Below are 18,732 nucleotides of genomic sequence, written 5' to 3' on the forward strand. Positions count from 1 at the left end.
GTGGCATTGTTTGGCAGTTTCAGAGTGCTTTATTTTGCAATGGAAGTGTATTACTTGGATGTTCCCTTCATGGGGAAATCCAGGTACAGTATAGTAAAGTACCATGATCATCCTAGTAACCTAAGAAAAGTTTGGGGCTGTACCATGATGCCATTGTGCTGCGCAGAAGCGATCTGTACTCTCCTTTTTGGCATCTTGAGCACTAACATTAACTCAGAATAAAGAGCAAACCATGTTTTGCTGACCGCACAACTTTGAAACGCGCAGCAGTAATCTTTGTGTTTTTCATGGTTTCATCTTTTCAAGAGTGTATTTGAAAAATGCTAGGCAATAACAAACTTCTTTTTGTAGCTAGATTATGCCATGCACATTTTTCAAATGTAATTTGTATATCGATTGTGTAACAAGAAGTAACTCAATAAGACTGCTGCTATGGATTGTCACAGGAAGTGACATCATTGCTCAAAATAAGTTTAAAATCATTAGTGTAACACCAAAGCCTCTTTAAAGACAAAGAAATATTGCTTGAAAAGTATAGTACACGCCGGTGTTTGGAGAGAATATATTTTCCATTTCCACCCAAAGTCTTGTGCACTGGTCTCCTGTTTGTAGAATCTGTCTCTCAACCAGATGCGCGGTACTAGAGAGCTCAAGTTAGATTCCTGGTTCCAGCTTTCCTCAACAGATGTGAGAATAGTGAGATTCAGCTCGACACAACCGCTGAATGTGTGAGCCTTACTTGAAGACTCAGTTATACCCTTTTGCACCCTTGAATGTTTATTGGAGAACATGGTATGTACCGCAGCCCCGCCTGTATTTATTTATTTTTTTAAGAAATTTGTATTAGGATTTTGAAAATACAATACAGAAGCCATATGAGAACATTTGTTTAACTTAAATATAATAAAACATCAGGCATATTACATATGGAAAGTATATAATTAGAAGGAAGCGAAAGGAAGGGACAGGAAGATAGAGAAGGAAAAAGGAGAAGGAAGAGGAAAAGGAAAAGAGAGGAAAGGGAAAGATATCCACATCATGTATAAAGGGAATATTTGCAAAAAAGAAAGAAAGAAAGAGAATTAACATAAAGGAGGTTTAGAAGAAATGTATGAAGTAAAGGGAAGCCAAAGAAGATCAGATTTTTGAGAAACAGAGGAAACGGCGAAATACGATCTCTCTTGCTGCGGGGTCCTTCATAATCCCACAGGTCTGCATGGCCTAACCAGGGCCGTGATTGTTGCGAACCCAAGACTTTGGCATGAATGCAGCATTAATCAAGCCAGCCCAGAAATATACAGAGGACCGCACAATACTTATTCTAGCGTTAATTCTTTCTGACAGTCCCGTGGTAGACTCCATTATTTCATTTCTCGTTGACATATTAAATAATAACATTTGTTGTAAAACCTATTGCAATTATGATTTCCAGAATGAGTATCTACTCGTGGCCTGTGGTAACCCGTGAGTTGTGTATTTGCCAAGATGTCCTGTTAGCAGCTAATCACCCTTGTCCCATATCTGTGTAAACAGGCTCATAAATATCAACGTCACTGGAATGTAGATTAATTTTTTTTATCCGTATAAAAACATAAATGCAGGAATTGCCTGATAAGAAACGCATGCCTAACACTACATTTTTATTACGCTTTAGGGTGTCTCCCTGTATCTAGGGAATCACTATTCGTACACGTGTTTTATGCACGTTTCCCCCTCTTACCAAGTTGCGGGCCTCCATGTCTCCATGCCATGTGTCCCAGTCATATCTTCTAGTCACCTTTAAGTGTAATTATCGGTAATGCGTTATCAAGCCACCGCGGTGTACATCGATGTACACCCAGTGCAAGTTGCGCATTCTCCCGATTGGTTGTGCTTGAGCGAGGTAGGCGTGTTGTACTTGCACCAGGTTTTGGTAGTGTTTTAATACTGGAGTACTAAAGATGGTTCCATCCCATGCTGGATGAGTGGTGAGGAGGACGCCCGTAAAACGTACCAAGTAGGAGCCTGACTGAAACGATCATCTGCGGAGTGTTTTTGCAGATAGGATTATGCTTCATGGCATAATCATGTGATGCCCGGGCTCTCGGTATGTGACGCAGCAGGGCTTAAGCCTTGCTATTGATCTCCGCATGAGTGCAGGCGCTGCATGCCAGAGAACATCTGGGGCAGCACATGTAAACCTTGATGGATTATTACAGCATTTCAGAGCTTCCCAAATGCTTTTGTTTGGATTAACATGCAGCAGGACCGTTTTTGAAATGCCAGCTTGACACACAGTTCTCTTGTGTTCCATTGATGCTCTGATATGTGCAACCCGTTTTGATCAGCCTGCGATACTTTTACATAAGCAGCATTCTCAGTTGCTTGTTTAAGAACGCCCTGGAAATGCACATTATTTTCAAATAAAAAAGAAAATAAATACCAATGTAGTGTACAGGGTTGAAAGGGTTAATTACTGCATGCTGTTAATATCGAATCTGTTCAAGGAAGTGGGACCGAAGGCCATGTAGTCTGAGTGAAACACCTTGCTTTTATGCAAGAACCGAGTTAAAACTGGGTTTTCTGATATATCCGCATAAGCTAAAGTATTTAAAGAAATTGCAAACCCCACCTTATGCAGCTTTTTGTGAGTTGGCTCATGTTGGTAGAATACCGAAAATGTGACCGATAACTTCTGTAAAGTGAATTGCCTATATAAAATACCTCACCATCTCATCTCTTAGCGGAATCTGAAACTGATATATGGTCTTCATAGAGACTTCATCTCTTTAATGATGGAAACTCCTGCCTTCTGGTTCTTCTCGACTTATCAGCCTTTGATACAATTGACCCCGAAACGCTCCTAAAAATATTAAGCAATAGAATAGATATTGAAGACACAAGCCTCAACTGGTTCAGTCCCTCATTATCAGACAGATCAAAAAGTTGGCAATTGCTTCTACAATTCCTTTAAAATTCTTTCCAGTGTCCCTCAATATTTCATCCTAACACCTTTACTTTTTAATCCGTATGTGGATCCACTGGATGATATTTTAAAACACAAAGAATCTTTTTCTTCAATATACCGGGGACATTTGGTTAAATATTACTATTGAATGCTCAAGCTGTCTCAAGATCTTAACCTTCTCAATAAGGTAATTAAAAACTGTGTGAAACTCAAACAGAACCTCCTGCAAGACAGTTTGCCCTACCGTCCCTTACCGATACCAGGAATTGCTCTCAAAATGGAATCACGCACAGACAAGATAGATCCAAATAAAATATTTGCCTCTCACCATACCAAAACACAGATCTTGACTTCAGACTTGACCAGCTCCTCACCTTGATCTTCCAATCTGGTGAGGGCCAGAAATTCTAGACTCCACTTATAACTACTTTGTAATCTTAAGCCCCTCCTTCAAAAACCAACCCTTGAGTTGGCCATCAGAACACTTACCATCTTGAGCATAGATTTAATATTTTTACTTCTGACCAGCCGCTCATCTGGCTCAAAACGGTCCTCCACAGGCAGCCCCCTTGATATTATGTACAAAAAGATATGACCTCATCATACCTCTCCTAAAGTCTGATTAATTTTTCCTCGAAAATCATCTTCTGTAGGAGACCGAATACTTCTCTTTATCCATCGCCCAAACTTCAGCTTACTTATAAGTATAGAACCATACGAAGCGGAGTCTAGAAGAAGCTGAATACATCCAGATTCAGAAAGATCTTCAACCTCAAGCAATCCATCCCTGGGAACGTGCTAAAGATATTTAATACTCTTCTAGTATATATTGAACATGTAGCTAAGTCTCTGCCTTCAAAAGGGATATCAAAAAGCACTTTCTGGGAGACTTCACATAAACTGTTTCAATCACCTGATGGTCACCAAGGAGACATTTTCTTTATTCAGTCCAATTAAAGACACCATATAGTCTCCCCTTCCTGCTGAGTGTCCTCCGAAGCTACCTTCTTGCTGTCTCAACTTTGCACAAAGGTATGGCTTGCCCCCTTCTGTGAAACTTGCTTATAAAATTACAAAAAAGAACCCCCTGTTGAAAGACCTGCATGCATTTTCTTGGCGCAGTGGCCATCTGCCTATGCCCTCTAACCATAACCTGGTATGGATGCTTTACAAATGATAAGTATGATGGCAGACAACAAGAACAATGTCAAACATGTTGGATATATATAAACTACTACCACTTCACCATATCCACTTATAATTCTCACTCATTCTGGGTCTCCGCTTTCTTTCGTAGTCACCAAGACGAACCCTCCGAAATTCACACGTGCCTTTCTAAAAACATGAATTTTTTTCTGCGATCAGGACAGTGCTCATAATACTTAGTTAAAAAAAAGACATTATTGAATTTGAAAGACAAACTGGTACCTGTGGTTGGTGAAGCAACACATGTTCCTTCTGTGTCCGAGGTGAGAGGGCTTGCACATGTTCCTTCTTTGTCCCAGGTGAGAGGGCTTCTTTTCTGTTGGCGAGTAATCATCATGGACGTCATTTAGGGGTCGCAAGGCGCTGCTGCTGCGACCCGTGTCATGCTCCTTGTGACCCCTGGCACTGTCTTTGCAAACCCTAGCGTCAGCCGTGGCAAAATCCGTGGCATCAGAAGCCGCTCGTATCCATGGACGTCAGTGGGGAGTTCACTCACCTCGTTTTTTGTCCATTTTTTATCGTACCATTAGCGAATATTACATTATTTGCTATTAGTTTATTGAAAATGAAGTACACATAGCTGGAATATGACTTATCCTGGCAGCTGAGGCAAGTAAAAAAAAAAATGCTTTTAGATGTATGTATGTTGTTTGCGTGCTTGTAGTTCTGGTTGTGTGTGTATGCGAATGCATGTATATATTTAAGCATATGTATGTGTGAGTGGTGCATGTGAAGTAATTTCCGCCACTCCTGGCATTTTGGTAAATTGACGTCCATGGTTACCATATCCTCTCTGGAAAACATTTCAGTATATGTTTTGCTGTAAATTATTAGGTGCTTTAACACGTCGTTTTCATGTTACTGCATCTGCATTGGGTGTATGTCTTTTTGTTGTTGAACAACTAGGTTTATTTGAATTCGTGGTGGTTGTCTCATAACATTTTATGGCCGTTCTGGTCAGTTCATGTAATAGGTACCTGGGTTAGAAGTGTTTTTTGTTAAAAGCACCAACAGAGCGGCTAGTATTGTCATGTGACTGGTAGAGCCAATGTGTTATGACTGACATTTAGTGCATCACTGCCATCCTGCATTCTGATTATCGCTAGCCATGGTAGACTGATTCTGCTCTTCCTGTGACTTTTGGGTTCTCTTGGTTGTAGTGTTCGGTATCCGCCTTGAAAACTGTTGCAGCTAAAACATAATGCGCTTTCTAGTTAGCACAGAGGTTGGTTACATCATTTCTCCAGTATCTCAACCCACAAACCATGACTACATATCTGGATACTCCACGAGTCATTGGTCCATAGTAATATAGTGGTATCTAGAACGTTTAATCTGTCCTCCACCAGGAGTACGAGACACTAGATTTTCTAAGAGCTAGTTATCCACAATTCTCCACATTCCAGGGGGGAAATGGTCATCTGCCCCACCTGCTATGGATTAATAGGAGCCTAGTTAAGTCAATCTGTGCGTGCATCGCTCGGAGGTGCACCATCATTAGCTGTAGTCACTACAAAGTTCATGTCTTGTACAAGATGTGACCTCTGTGGGCCCCATATGTCCTTGGGTCTCGAAGTTTGGAGTAGTGTGAATGCATATATTGCTACAGCAGCGTTGCGAATTACTGGATCTGTAATCCAATCCTCTCTTGCCATCACTGTTACCCTGCACAAATTCATAACAACTCTCCTCCTTACCCAATATAGCGCCATTGCAGTGAATCGTCTACTATTCTAAGGAAGTCATTTGACATATGTTAATACCACTGTTGGTTCTATATCAGTATGGGTTTTCACCATCATGGATACTAAATGCACCACACAAACCTAAAATAGCTGGATCTGTAGGCATGACTATGCATGAAATCTGCAGGAGGGGCTTCACTACTGGGGCAGATTTGTGATGAAGTCTGATATAGGCTATTCTGTCTTTCTGGCGTAACATTTATCCTATGCAAGTATTTAAAATGCATGGGCCTGTAGTTTATTCAAATGTTCTTCATTTGTTTACAAGAAAAACCTTAGCCATAAGTTTCTCGCTGGTATCCACCTCCATCTACTTTTTGCCCGGTATCAACCCAACCACTAGTGTTTAATCTTATATTTAATAGTTTAGACACCCATCTTGTGGCGCCATTCAAGATAATCTGCTGATTTAAGGAGTCTGTTAGGCCCATCATCCTTAGGGTGGTCTTCCCCCAAACGTTTTGCCCTCCTCCCCCTTATTTTTGGCTGATCTTTTTTTGCTGGAAATAGGACTCTGAACACTTTGTCACTGTTAACCGGTCTAGGGAGACTCTGTGGTCGCAAGGAATTGAGGAAGCTTCCATCTGTCTATTCCTTCGCTGGTGTAAGGAATGGGGGAATAGTCTATCCAGATGATACCAGTATCTAGCATAACAGGACTGTGCAAATAAATAATATTGCTTAAAATCAGGCACTTCAAATCCCCCTGTCAAATAGAAGTGCCAGTTTATCCCAGCATATTTTTGATGTTCTACTTGTCTATATAAGCTGCGTCAGTAAAGTTTAAATACTTTTGAAGACAGGAGAAATGCAGAGAAATCAAATTGGTAATAGCAAATGTTCTACTTATGAGATATGAGTTTCCACTGATCTCCCGATAAACAGTACCCGACTTATGTGGCTGAGCCTTGGGCCTGTGATACAAAACGCTCCAAAACTTGACCTAGGACCGTTACATTTCACCCAGCAAAATTACTGTTTTGTTAACATTGTGGATAGCTGTGGATTTTGGGCCCTAGCTCAGCTGCCTCCCAGGGAAAACTACCACACCCAGATATTTCTGAAAATTAAAAACACCTATGAGAGTCCAGGTTGGTGTGACTTGTGAAGTTCTCACAAGGTTGTCCTATCCAGAAGCGTTTGCAAACTTCAGAATTTGGCTGAAAACACACATTTCCATTAGATTTCTGACAGGGAAAGTTCCACAATCTTTGTTCTGACTGGGCACCATAAAAATAGTACCTCACTTGTGTGAGTGGGTGTAAGAAACGGACTCTTTATATGATATACCAAAATGAAATATATCATGCAAAGAGTTCAGGGGTTCCCTTTTGAGTGGACTGGGACTTTTTTTGTTGCAGTTTTTATATAGCGCAAACTTGACCCTAATCGGGAATCAGAGTGCTTTACATAGCACCAGTTAAGTTACATGAGGGCACACAGTCATTTTTGTTAGGCGCAGGAGATTAAGTGATTTGCCCAGAATCACAGGATGTTCAGCGTCCTTGTCGAGACTCAAACCCAATTCCCAAACCCAAACCCAATACCCAAACCGACCCCCTGGACCACGCACGCAATTCAGCGAGGACATCGCCGACTTCGTCAGCCCGCATGCCCTCCCCTCCGCTGACTACATCCTCCTGGGAGACCTCAACTTCCATCTGGAGAACAACAACGACCGCAACACCAGCACCCTGCTCGACAACCTCGCCAACCTGGGACTCAAGCAACTGGTGTCCACCCCCACCCACCTCGCCGGACACACACTCGACGCAGTCTTCTCTTCCAGCACAGACATCGACTTCAGCCACGCCACAGAGCTTCAATGGACGGACCACAGCTGCGTCCACTTCACCTTCAAGAGAACGACGACCCACCAACACCAGCAACAGGCCGCCCGCAGAAGCTGGAACAAGATCACAGCAGACCAGCTCGCCACCTCCCTGAGCCAGCACCCTCCTGCCAGCTCAGCGAACCCCAGCCAGGCCGCCGACAACCTCACGAAGTGGATCAGCAACTGCGCGGACGAACTCGCCCCACTGAGGACCCCGCCTAGCAGACCCGGCAGCAAGAAGGCCCCATGGTTCACCGACGAACTCAAGAGCTCCAAGAAGAACTGCCGAGCCCTCGAAAGTCTGGAGAAGGGAACCGACACCGGACAACAGGACCTCCTTCAAACTTGCCACTCGGAAACACCACCAGCTGATCCGCGCCGCCAAGAAAACAGCATTCAAGGACCGGTTGGACAACAACGCACACAACTGCAAGGAACTCTTCAACATCGTGAAAGAGCTTTCCAACCCCAGCGCAGGAAACAACGACATCACCCCATCGCAAGACCTCTGCAACTCCCTTGCTTCATACTTCCACAACAAGATCGCGGACATACACAACAGCTTCAACAACCAACCAACGCACACCATGACCGAACAACCACCCCCCACCACCACCCTCCACGCCTGGACCCCGATCAGCACCGAAGACACCATCCGCACGATGAACTCCATCCACTCCGGATCACCGACCGACCCCTGCCCTCACCACGTCTTCAACAAGGCCGACGCTGTCATCGCACCCCACCTGCGAGACATCATCAACACATCCTTCGACACCACCATCTTCCCTGAGAGCTGGAAACACGCCGAACTCAGCGCTCTACTCAAGAAACCAACAGCGGACCCCACCGACCTCAAGAATTACCGCCCCATCTCGCTCCTCCCGTTTCCAGCCAAAGTCATCGAGAAGACCGTCAACAAGCAGATGGCCGCCTTCCTCGAGACGAACGGATCCCTCGACCCCTCACAGTCCGGCTTCCGAGCCAACCACAGCACCGAGACCGCCCTCATCGCCGCCACCGATGACATCCGAGCCCTGATGGACAATGGAGAAACAGCGGCCCTCCTCCTCCTAGACCTCTCCGCGGCATTCGACACGGTCTGCCACCGCACCCTAGTACGGCGCCTCAGCAACATCGGAATCCAGGACAAGGCGCTGGAATGGATCATCTCCTTCCTCGACGGAAGAACACAGAGAGTCCGCCTACCACCGTACAAGTCAGAGGCCTTCGAAGTCACCCTCTTCAACGTCTACATGAGCCCCCTCGCGGCCATCGTACGCAAACACAACCTCAGCATAATCTCCTACGCCGACGACACCCAGCTGATCCTCTCCCTGACCGACGACCCCGCCGCCGCCAGAGCCAACCTGCACGAAGGGATGAAAGAGGTAGCCGAGTGGATGACGACCAGCCGCCTGAAACTGAACTCGGACAAGACGGAGGTCCTCATCCTGGGCTCCTCACCCTCCGCCTGGGACGACTCCTGGTGGCCTCCCGCCCTGGACACCGCACCCAAACCGACAGACCATGCACGCAACCTGGGCTTCATCCTGGACTCCTCCCTCTCCATGACCAGGCAAGTCAACAACGTCTCCTCGGCGTGCTTCAACATCCTACGCATGCTACGGAAGATCTTCTGGTGGATCCCCACCGAGACCAGGAAGACCGTCACCCAGGCCCTCGTCACCAGCCGACTGGACTACGGCAACGCCCTCTACGCCGGTACCACCGCCAAGCTCCAGAAGAGACTCCAGCGGATCCAGAATGCCTCAGCCAGACTCATCCTCGACATCCCACGAACCAGCCACATCTCCGGACATCTGAGAGACCTTCACTGGCTCCCCGTCAACAAAAGAATCACCTTCCGCCTCCTCACCCACGCACACAAAGCCCTACACGACCAAGGCCCGAGCTACCTCAACAGCCGAGTCAACTTCTACGCTCCCAAACGCAACCTCCGATCAGCCAACCACGCCCTCGCCGCCGTCCCCCGCATCCGAAGAGCGACTACAGGAGGAAGGTCCTTCTCCTACCTGGCCGCCAAGACCTGGAACTCCCTCCCTCCCGACCTGCGCCTGACCCAAGACCACCTCTCCTTCAGGAAGAAGCTGAAGACCTGGCTGTTCGAGCAGTAGAGGAACCCCCCTCCCCCCCAGCGCCTTGAGACCCTACGGGTATGTAGCGCGCTTTATAAGTGTCACTGATTGATAGATTTGAGGTCAACCACCCTAGCCGTTAGCCCAACTCCTCTACCCACTTGCCCTAGCAATCGACAGGTGCTTTTCTACAGGGTAGTGTGGTCGAGCAGCATTAGGCTTATCAGAGAGGAGTATTAGACATCTGCAAATAGACACAATAGTCAAATGATGCACATGACTTAATAAGGAGATCCACACCAATTTATAAAATACAAAAAACACAGATCTTTGTATATGTTTAGTCCAGAATCGACACGATCTGGTAAGTATGTTTTGCAAGAGAATTACTTTAAGTTTTAAAAAGTCGACAGTGCATTTTTCAGACGCGTCAATGTTTTCCTATGGGAGGAATAACAAGTACCGCATTCAGGTACTGTACAGCAAATTGGTGGACCAGGTGTTGTTGAGAAGCGGAGCAAAAGACCGCACTATTGTCTAGAAGTTTTAAAAAGTCGACAGTGCATTTTTCAGACGTGTCAATGTTTTCCTATGGGAGGAATAACAAGTACCGCATTCAGGTACTGTACAGCAAATTGGTGGACCAGGTGTTGTTGAGAAGCGGAGCAAAAGACCGCACTATTGTCTAGATAGGTTGCACTAAAGGCATCCAAACCCAGCAGGGTCTTTTCTTCACTGACTTTTGGAAGGTGGCAGGTATATTCTTTAGTCCAAAGGGCATAACATTGAACTGATGATGCCAATCAGGGGTCTTTCTTTTGCTTCGGGAGTCAGACCAAGCCTCCAGTACCCTGATGTCAAATCAAAAGTACTGAGAAATTTGGCGGCCCCTAACATGTCAATCAATTCATCTGCTATAGGAATTGGATGTGCATCTATTTTGGTTACTACATTGAAGCCCTCATAGTTCACACAAAACCTCAGCTCTGTTTTGCCACCCTTGGTATGAGGTTTGGGGCCTTTGACAACTGGGCTGACCCGTAGGTGGCTTAACCACGACTCGCCGGGGTTCTCACCTTTGAGCCGCTGTCCAGCCCCCCCAGTGGTCAGTTGTATGCTGTGGGGGCCGACCTCTGCCCAGGACCACTTTGTAGGCCACACCAGGGTCGGGGAGTCTCTCGTTCCACCCCACAGTCTAGGCGTGATGTTTAAGCACCCCGTCTGTTCTCACGGCTTCTGGCGGGTGCCCTTTGTTATTGAAGACGGCTGGAATGCCAGAAACCGGTCCTCGGAAGCTTGTTTCCGGTCCAGGAAAGACATGGCTTGGCAGTTCGGGCTGGACTGTTCCCATGAGGCACAGGGTCAGACTGATTTGCAAATAGCCATGTCTGAACTGGGGTGGCAGAGTGGGCTAAAGAACGGCGATGGATTAAACCCAGATCCTTTGACTGGGTGTTAGTGTTTGATTGATTTAGATGCTCCGTCCATCACCACCCCCTTTTGTACTGCTTTTGGCCGCCATAAGTGTGGCAGGGTATGCTCAGACGTGAGTCCCTTGCTCACTTTGCCATTGGATTCAAGCAAGCCGGACTGAAGATGGCTGGAATGCCAGAAACTGGTCCTCGGAAGCTTGTTTCCGGTCCAGAGAAGGCATGGCTTGGCAGTTCGGACTGGACTGTTCCCATGAGACACAGGGTCAGACTGATTTGCATATAGCCATGTCTGAACTGGGGTGGCAGAGTGGGCTAAAGAACGGCGATGGATTAAACCCAGATCTTTTGATTGGGTGTGAGTGTTTGATTGATTCAGATGCTCCGTCCATCACCACCCCCTTTTGTACTGCTTTGTTATCGGCAGCCTGTAGCCCCCTTTGCCTGTCGTGGCAGAAAAGACCGCCTGCTATCTTGGCCTCTCCCATTTGTTCCCTTTTACCCAGCCAAATAGTGTTTTCACAGAAAAGTCTACAACATTTTCTCCAAGTCTCCCTGGACCTGATCCTGTGTTCCTGAGTGATCAGTCCACAGCCCTCAATCAGGGCACCCTTCATGTGGTCATAAGCCTCAGCATCTGCCTCATTCACTGTCAGGAGCCTACATTTTCCTGAGAATAGTTTCCAAAGAAGAGAGCCCCAATACTTTTGGTTGAGCTGCCTCATTTTACAAGCCCTCTCAAAGATATCATCACCCTCTGTGTATTTAGGGATAAACGCCTTGGGGAGCATAGGGTCTAAAGCTGCTGCTTCTCGGTATTTATTGATTTGCGGCCACCTGAAATTGTTCCCAAGCCCGTTTTAGCTCTTTTTCTTTCTTTTTTTAATATAGAAAGCATTTTGGATTCTAAAGCTGTCCTCCTGACTAGTTTTTTGAGAGCCAGATTCTCCCCTGAGAAGGGGAAGCTCTAAGCACACCTCCTGTCCACACTCTCCATCCTGACCCTCAGGGAGAACAGTGTAATCCTTTGGATGGTCTTTCTGGGGCTCTGCCAAGATCTCCTAATGCTTTGCATTGGTAGGAGTTGAGCCTGTTTCGATTTTATAAGTTTTACAGAGGGTCGTTAGGTGCCACTTTGAAAGCTGCAGATAAGGAGTCAGGTTGAGCTACTGTACCACATCCCTGTAGAAGAGAGTGATACTAAAGAGGGACTTCTTTTTAGAATTTTTTGTTGTTTTCTAAAAAAAAAAAAAAAAAGTCAACTTTTGGGGTCTAGATACTAGTGTACTTTTTTAATTCTAAACAGTTTCACTGTGGAATTTAACAAAAGGCCTTAACAGATAGGTTTTAAATAATTTATAAAGAAATCGAAAATAATTGCTTTTGACTAATGACCGTTTTAGATAACTTCGTGGAATCACTCAATTTAACAAGTGGTACTGCAGATGTCCAGCCTTGTATACCATCACTGCACCACCAATGTAGGAAGCTAGCTCTTTATATGATATACCAAAATTAAGTATATTGTGCAAAGGGAGGATTATAGTTGTGTTTATTCAACCTGGAATCTTAAAAATATATTACCTGCGCATCACAAATGTCAGACCAATTTCCTCTGTTTTAGGAAGCAGTTGAAAACTTGCCTGTACCCTTTTCTGTTCTAATTCTCAGGACTTTCCATTTGCTTTAAGGTGGACTTGGACTACGCAAGTGCCAAGATGCCCCCGGATAATTGCGCATTCTAGAAATATCAAATCAAAGAGTCCCGGGGTTCCATTAAGAGTGGACCGGGGCTTGCTCTAGCAATCCCATGCTGCTCTTCCAGGGAGTAGTGTGGTTAAGCAGCCTTAGGCTTATCTGAGAGCAGTGTTAGACACCTGCAAACTCACACATTAGTCAATAAATGATGCACACTTCTCAATAAGGAGATCCACAACAATTTATAACAAAAAAAATACCAGTTATCGTTTTATATGTTTAGGCACCAGAAACCATAGGATCCGAAAAGTACGTTTTTCAAGAGAAACACTTTGTGGTTTAATAAGTCGACACTTAGTTACATTTTCAGAAGCTGCAGTGTTTTCCAGCGGTAGGAAAAACAAATACAGCGTTCAGGTACAGTACATTGACTTACGAGACCAATTTCCTTCACTTAAGGTGAGCATGGGGCAAGGTCCAAACAAGCGCCAGCAGGTCACATCAAGTTGCACAAGTGTGGCCGGGTATAGTGGGGCAATACAGTGCCTGTGCCGCAGGTTAGTCAGTGGGGATTGGTCTTCGTGAAAAGAGGTTGCAGGGTTTGACTGGGAGACCAGTCTGGGTGAACCAACATAAGGGTTTAAGTCTTGCAATCCTAAGGGACGTGACAACACTGGTTGTCCTCTTCTCCGGCTGGGTGCATAAGGTCTTTGCAAACGCCCCTCAACCATAAGTGCTCCCGGACAAAGAAACAATACACCCCAAACAGAGAATGTAGGCACGCACAACCAAATATAACGGGTAGTATATGTATGTATATTTTTCTTTGCAGCAAAGCCGTGATTTATCGATGAGAATTCACAGAAGCGGCAAACACCACCCAAATGAGGCAGTTTCGGGTGGAGCTATAAAGCACCCATCACCAGGACTTCGCAGCACTCTATGCAACGCTCTCAGTAAAGTCGAACTGGGGAAGCCTTCCTGAACATACAGTTGCTCTGGGGCACGCCTTCCACACACGGACTGGAGGGGAGGGGCACAGACTTTGTTAGAACAATTGTGCAATTTCTCGCATAAATTGGTAAAAAGCGCCGAAGGGCCGGCGGCTGAGGAAGTGACATGCGCTGTGTGTGTGTGTACAGTGAGCTGATACCGGCGGCAGCCGCATTTTTGCAGCCAACAACAAATGTGAGGGGGCATGACTTCACTGAATAAAAGCGTAAAGATAAGAAGAAAAAATACGCCAGTCATATACTACTTGGACGGCAACTGAAAGAAACACCAGACTAAAGTGTCATAAAATAATGAAACAATGGCACGTCCCTGAAAGTCACAGGAGGGAATTAGAGTAACATGAGGTAAATTGCACAACAACAGTTCAATTGACGGGAGAAGTAGAGAAATACATGTTTAATATAATAAACGAGGACTAAGATATCCGGAAAAGCACAAGTGTTTTACAGTGTTTCATCAGCTCAAAATGGTAGAAGACGTAGGTGCTCATGAGACGCTAGGTCGCGATGAACGCAGCGCGTCTGCACTTATAAAATAAACAATACACGGAAGACGCATTTAGGAGAGGAAAATACATTTAACCATTCACAAAAAACTGTGCAGTTTTAGTGTTAGGATTTGTAAATTTGTATGCCCAGTAATAATCTATATAACAAGTTGTGAATGAAAGAAGCGACAGAGAGGAGGAAAGGTGGGAGGGAACACGGCCTGGGGGAAGCTGGCTGGGGAGGGGGAGGAGAAATCCAAGTAAGGCTGTGTGCGGGGAGAGAGAGGGGAGGTGCTGGAGCTGGGGAACAGATGGCCGTGAAAGTTTATGGCCCAAAAGTGCGTACCTGTGGCCACGTGAACTCGAAGAAAACCGCACCAAAAAACCCTTGGTTTGACGAGTATTTTGAGCACTTGAATTCTCTCCATTTTCCATTCCTTCGGAATTGAAAAGGCTTGACCTAAAAAGTGCATTGGTTAGATCAATAACTACCAAAGTCGAGTCACTCCCCCACCTCCACCCCTGCTCTCCATTCACTGGTAAAGGTCGCAGGTAACAGACAAGCGCAAAAACACTACATTTCATAGCCCTGTCCTTAGCTTCCTGAGTTTCGTATACAATCCGGATCTCCAAGCATAACATTCTAAGTCCTTAATGTTCGCCATTTTGGACCGCCAATGTGGGATGGTAGGGGAAATCTCAGACTTCTAATTCTGAAGAATTAGGGATCCGGTTAACAGTGTGACCAGAAATAGCTTTTTTTAAAATCTGAAATCCGAGACCTAGGATTTGTGGAAAACCTCCTAGTAATGGTTTACGTGTGCTGTAGAAAGTTAGTGTTGAGCGTGTGAGTCCATATTTGTTAATGGAGTTCCAGTATCACGCTTTTTTAGGTCTCGCCTGGCATTAGCAGCGCACATGTGCTGCTCTTGCCATGCGAGGGCCTTTTTGGAATCAATACGGATTCCGATGTGCATGCGGACGGACAGAAGATGTGCACGCCTAAACTCTGTTGGGCATTCTGCAAGTCCCGCCGAGACCTCAAAATAGAAACGTGAACAAGAAGACGAATGCGCCGTTGACGCAGCGCACACCGAAGAAGTTTAGGTAAGATAACTTAACTCTTCACTGCCAAAGCTGTTCCTTCATAGGTCTCCTGCTCTCACCTGTCTCGTCCACACACTCTACAGTGAACATATTTTATCTTTTCTTCTCTTTTTGGCTTGTGAAAATACCACGGTCAGCTTATATTTTTTGTGCTATGTGGGTTTCAGATTACTTCCCAAGGAATTCATGTGCAATGTATATATTTGTGTTATCTATTAAAATAAAATTATTAAAACATGCATGCAAGTATAAAATAACCTCGTAAAGGTTTGTTGACTTGTTTTGGTTCTTGGCATCACTACTCTCCCTCAAACAGGGACATTACATCATGGTTGTACTGAAACAAGTTGTTACAACAGCGGTGTGACGCAACATAGTGTGAAAGATGGGCCACTGAACGCAACTGTTGCTTAAACATTTCAATGGAGAAATAGCAATCCAGCTTCCTTACTTTCTAACTTTCCCCATGAAAATTCACAGGAATTAGGAAACATGGAGACATTTTTGGGACGGGGTTTATTTATTGCACAGTTGGAGTTTCATTCAATCAATCAGGAATGCATCTGTGTCGTACCGCATATTTCAACTGTCAGTTTTGAAAGTGACACATTAAACTACTGAAAATATATTTTTGCAACAAATTTGAAAGTGTGCATTGGTGAGTGTATTTTCACAGCACAATTTCCACCTGTTTTACTTCCCAGAACTTCAAGATCTCTTTAATAAAAAGGAGCATGCAACCAAGGACTTTAAAGAGGTTTCTGTGAACGGTAGTGATGTAAATAAGTTTTATAAGGATTAAAATAACATCTAGTCGATCGCGGTCTGTCAGGATATGGCTGACAAAATTATCATCTCACATAATAGTGTGTCCTAAGTATTGCTTACAAAAATATTGTATCCTTTGGTGTCGATTTTGTCTATAGAATTTAATGAGTGATATGTTTTTTAAACGACATATAGGACACAACATTTTTGTCAGATGATTTGTAGTCCATGTTCCTCTGTTACTATACCTAGAGTGTATTATAAGTAACTTGCGAGCCACATCGCTCTCCGTAGCTCTATTAAACCTCTTAATCCATGGCCTTCAGCCCGCTACAATCCTTAGTGATTTGCAATATTCATGTAGCTCATGACAGTGGGCACTATATTCCACGTACCACCCCTTCATTAGGATATAAGGGCTATTCTTGCACTCTTTTACTCTTGGTAGAGGTCAACCGGTGGTACTTTCAAGAAGAGGATGTAGCGTTATGGCCAGAGCTGCCAGATTTGGAACCGGGGTACCAGGTTCTAGTCTCTGCATTTTGTGATTCTGGACAAATCACTTAGTCTCCCTGTGCCTAAAGAAAATAAACACGCATTATCAATGCAAAAGGTCTTGCCTTTCATTAAGTTAAAGCCATTTGTGTTGCTTTACAATACCATTAGCAAAGCAAATGACTTTACCTTAATCAAAGGCAAGACCTATTGCATTTTCAATGCTTGTTTTAAATAGTTGCAGATAATATGCTGCCATCTCAGTTAGTCCTCATTGAGACACCTAAATCATTTGACTTGTACCTGGGGGTTAATGTAGAAATTCAGGTGTTCTGTATAGGAGCCACTTTGTGTAGTGTTGCATCTGGTGGAGGTTTACTCCTTTTATTATCACAGAGAAATAAAATCTGTTGATCAAGTTCCAAACCTCGTCCAAGATTGATACCCCCGCTTGCAGTAGCCATTTTTGTTTGACAGCATTAAATAGACCCCTGTGGATACTCCCGAAATGTAATCAGATCGAACTCGTTGAAAAAGTATCTGATACGAATGAAGGACCAACAAAGTGCCGTCTTATGTACCGGATGCCAGGTTCTATATCTGGCCACTCTTTCCAGACCTCCGCTCTTTAAAAATAATTAAATAAATACATCTCCAACCTTTTGATAACCGTTAGAATCCCATTAATGGGCGATACCCATGTTGACCAAGACCTGATTTCCTGTGGAGGTATCAGTAAGTCGGTGGAGCTATTAATAGCAGGTATACAAAAATATTTTTCAAAATTGTTCCTTACGGTTAAAAAGCTGTTGTATGTGATGTAGCAAACATTTAGGGTGTTTTTGTCAGACGTAGAAAGTCCATAATTTGTATTCCTGTGTTATCAAATCTCAAAATAAATTATCAATTGATTTAAGCGAACTGGGAGGAAGCGAGCATCTATAGCAGAAATGTGTAAAACTAGAAAAATAATATTCCTTTAAATTCGGCAATGCAAGGGCCACCTTTTTTTGTTACCTTTATAAAGTGCTGAGTAAATCTCTGGTGTTTTGTTAGCCAAAATAAAAGTGGAGAAAAGCCCTTCAGTTTCCTTAAACTTTATCTGCAAGACACTAGGTAGAGCAATGAATAAAGCATTAAATGGAGGCAATAAGACCATATGAACTAGCGCCACCCCCCCCATTATAGAAATTGTCAGTCCTGCCCACCTTGAAAAAAGAGCCTTTATTTTCTTAATGAGAGGTAGATAGTTGAATGCAAATAGATTGTCAACTTCCTCCGCGGCATATATGACAAGATACCTCTTGGGTTCTGTATTTACCAGTGGCTGAAACTCTTGTGGTAAGGTATGGATCTCACAATTACATAGGAGATTAAGCCTATTGATTTTATATCCACCGATTGACTGAAATTGATGAAAAATGTCAAACGCGCTCTTTTGGGTGGCTATCTCGTTTTAAAAACAGAGCATCATCATCTGTTTGCAGCTTGATTTTTGCTATACTGCCTAGAGGAGGTTCTGCGTACATTTCCAATGGCAATCACCAAAGGTTTAATAAAAAGCTCAAACAAAATAGGCGAAAGTAGGCACCCCTGTCTGATGACCCAATGAATTTTGCTAGTACCATTTTGTCAGAATTTATAATTAACCACGCAGTAGCTCCCTCATAAATTTTCAAAATCACCTGAATAAAAGTAGTGGAGAATCCAACCTTCTCGAGGATAAAAATCTGACTTATCCTGTTGACCATGCTAAAAGCCTTCTCAGCATCTAATAAAAATATATGTGCTGGGATCTCTTTTTGTTTGAAATAGTCTCATTCCTCAACCAGAAAACTTGTGTTAGTTGACAGCTGCCTAAAAGAGATGAACCCACACTGATCTGGATGGATAAGAGTACCT

General features: G+C 44.2%; 1 protein-coding gene across 2 annotated transcripts in view; it reads left to right on the plus strand.

Annotated features, from left to right (window-relative positions):
• Positions 1–18,732, plus strand: part of LRRC1 (leucine rich repeat containing 1) — a 517,165-nt gene that overhangs the window by 158,941 nt on the left and 339,492 nt on the right. The window lies entirely within an intron of this gene.

The sequence above is a fragment of the Lissotriton vulgaris genome, chromosome 6, assembly GCF_964263255.1.
Source record: "Lissotriton vulgaris chromosome 6, aLisVul1.2, whole genome shotgun sequence".
Lineage (NCBI taxonomy): Eukaryota > Metazoa > Chordata > Amphibia > Caudata > Salamandridae > Lissotriton > Lissotriton vulgaris.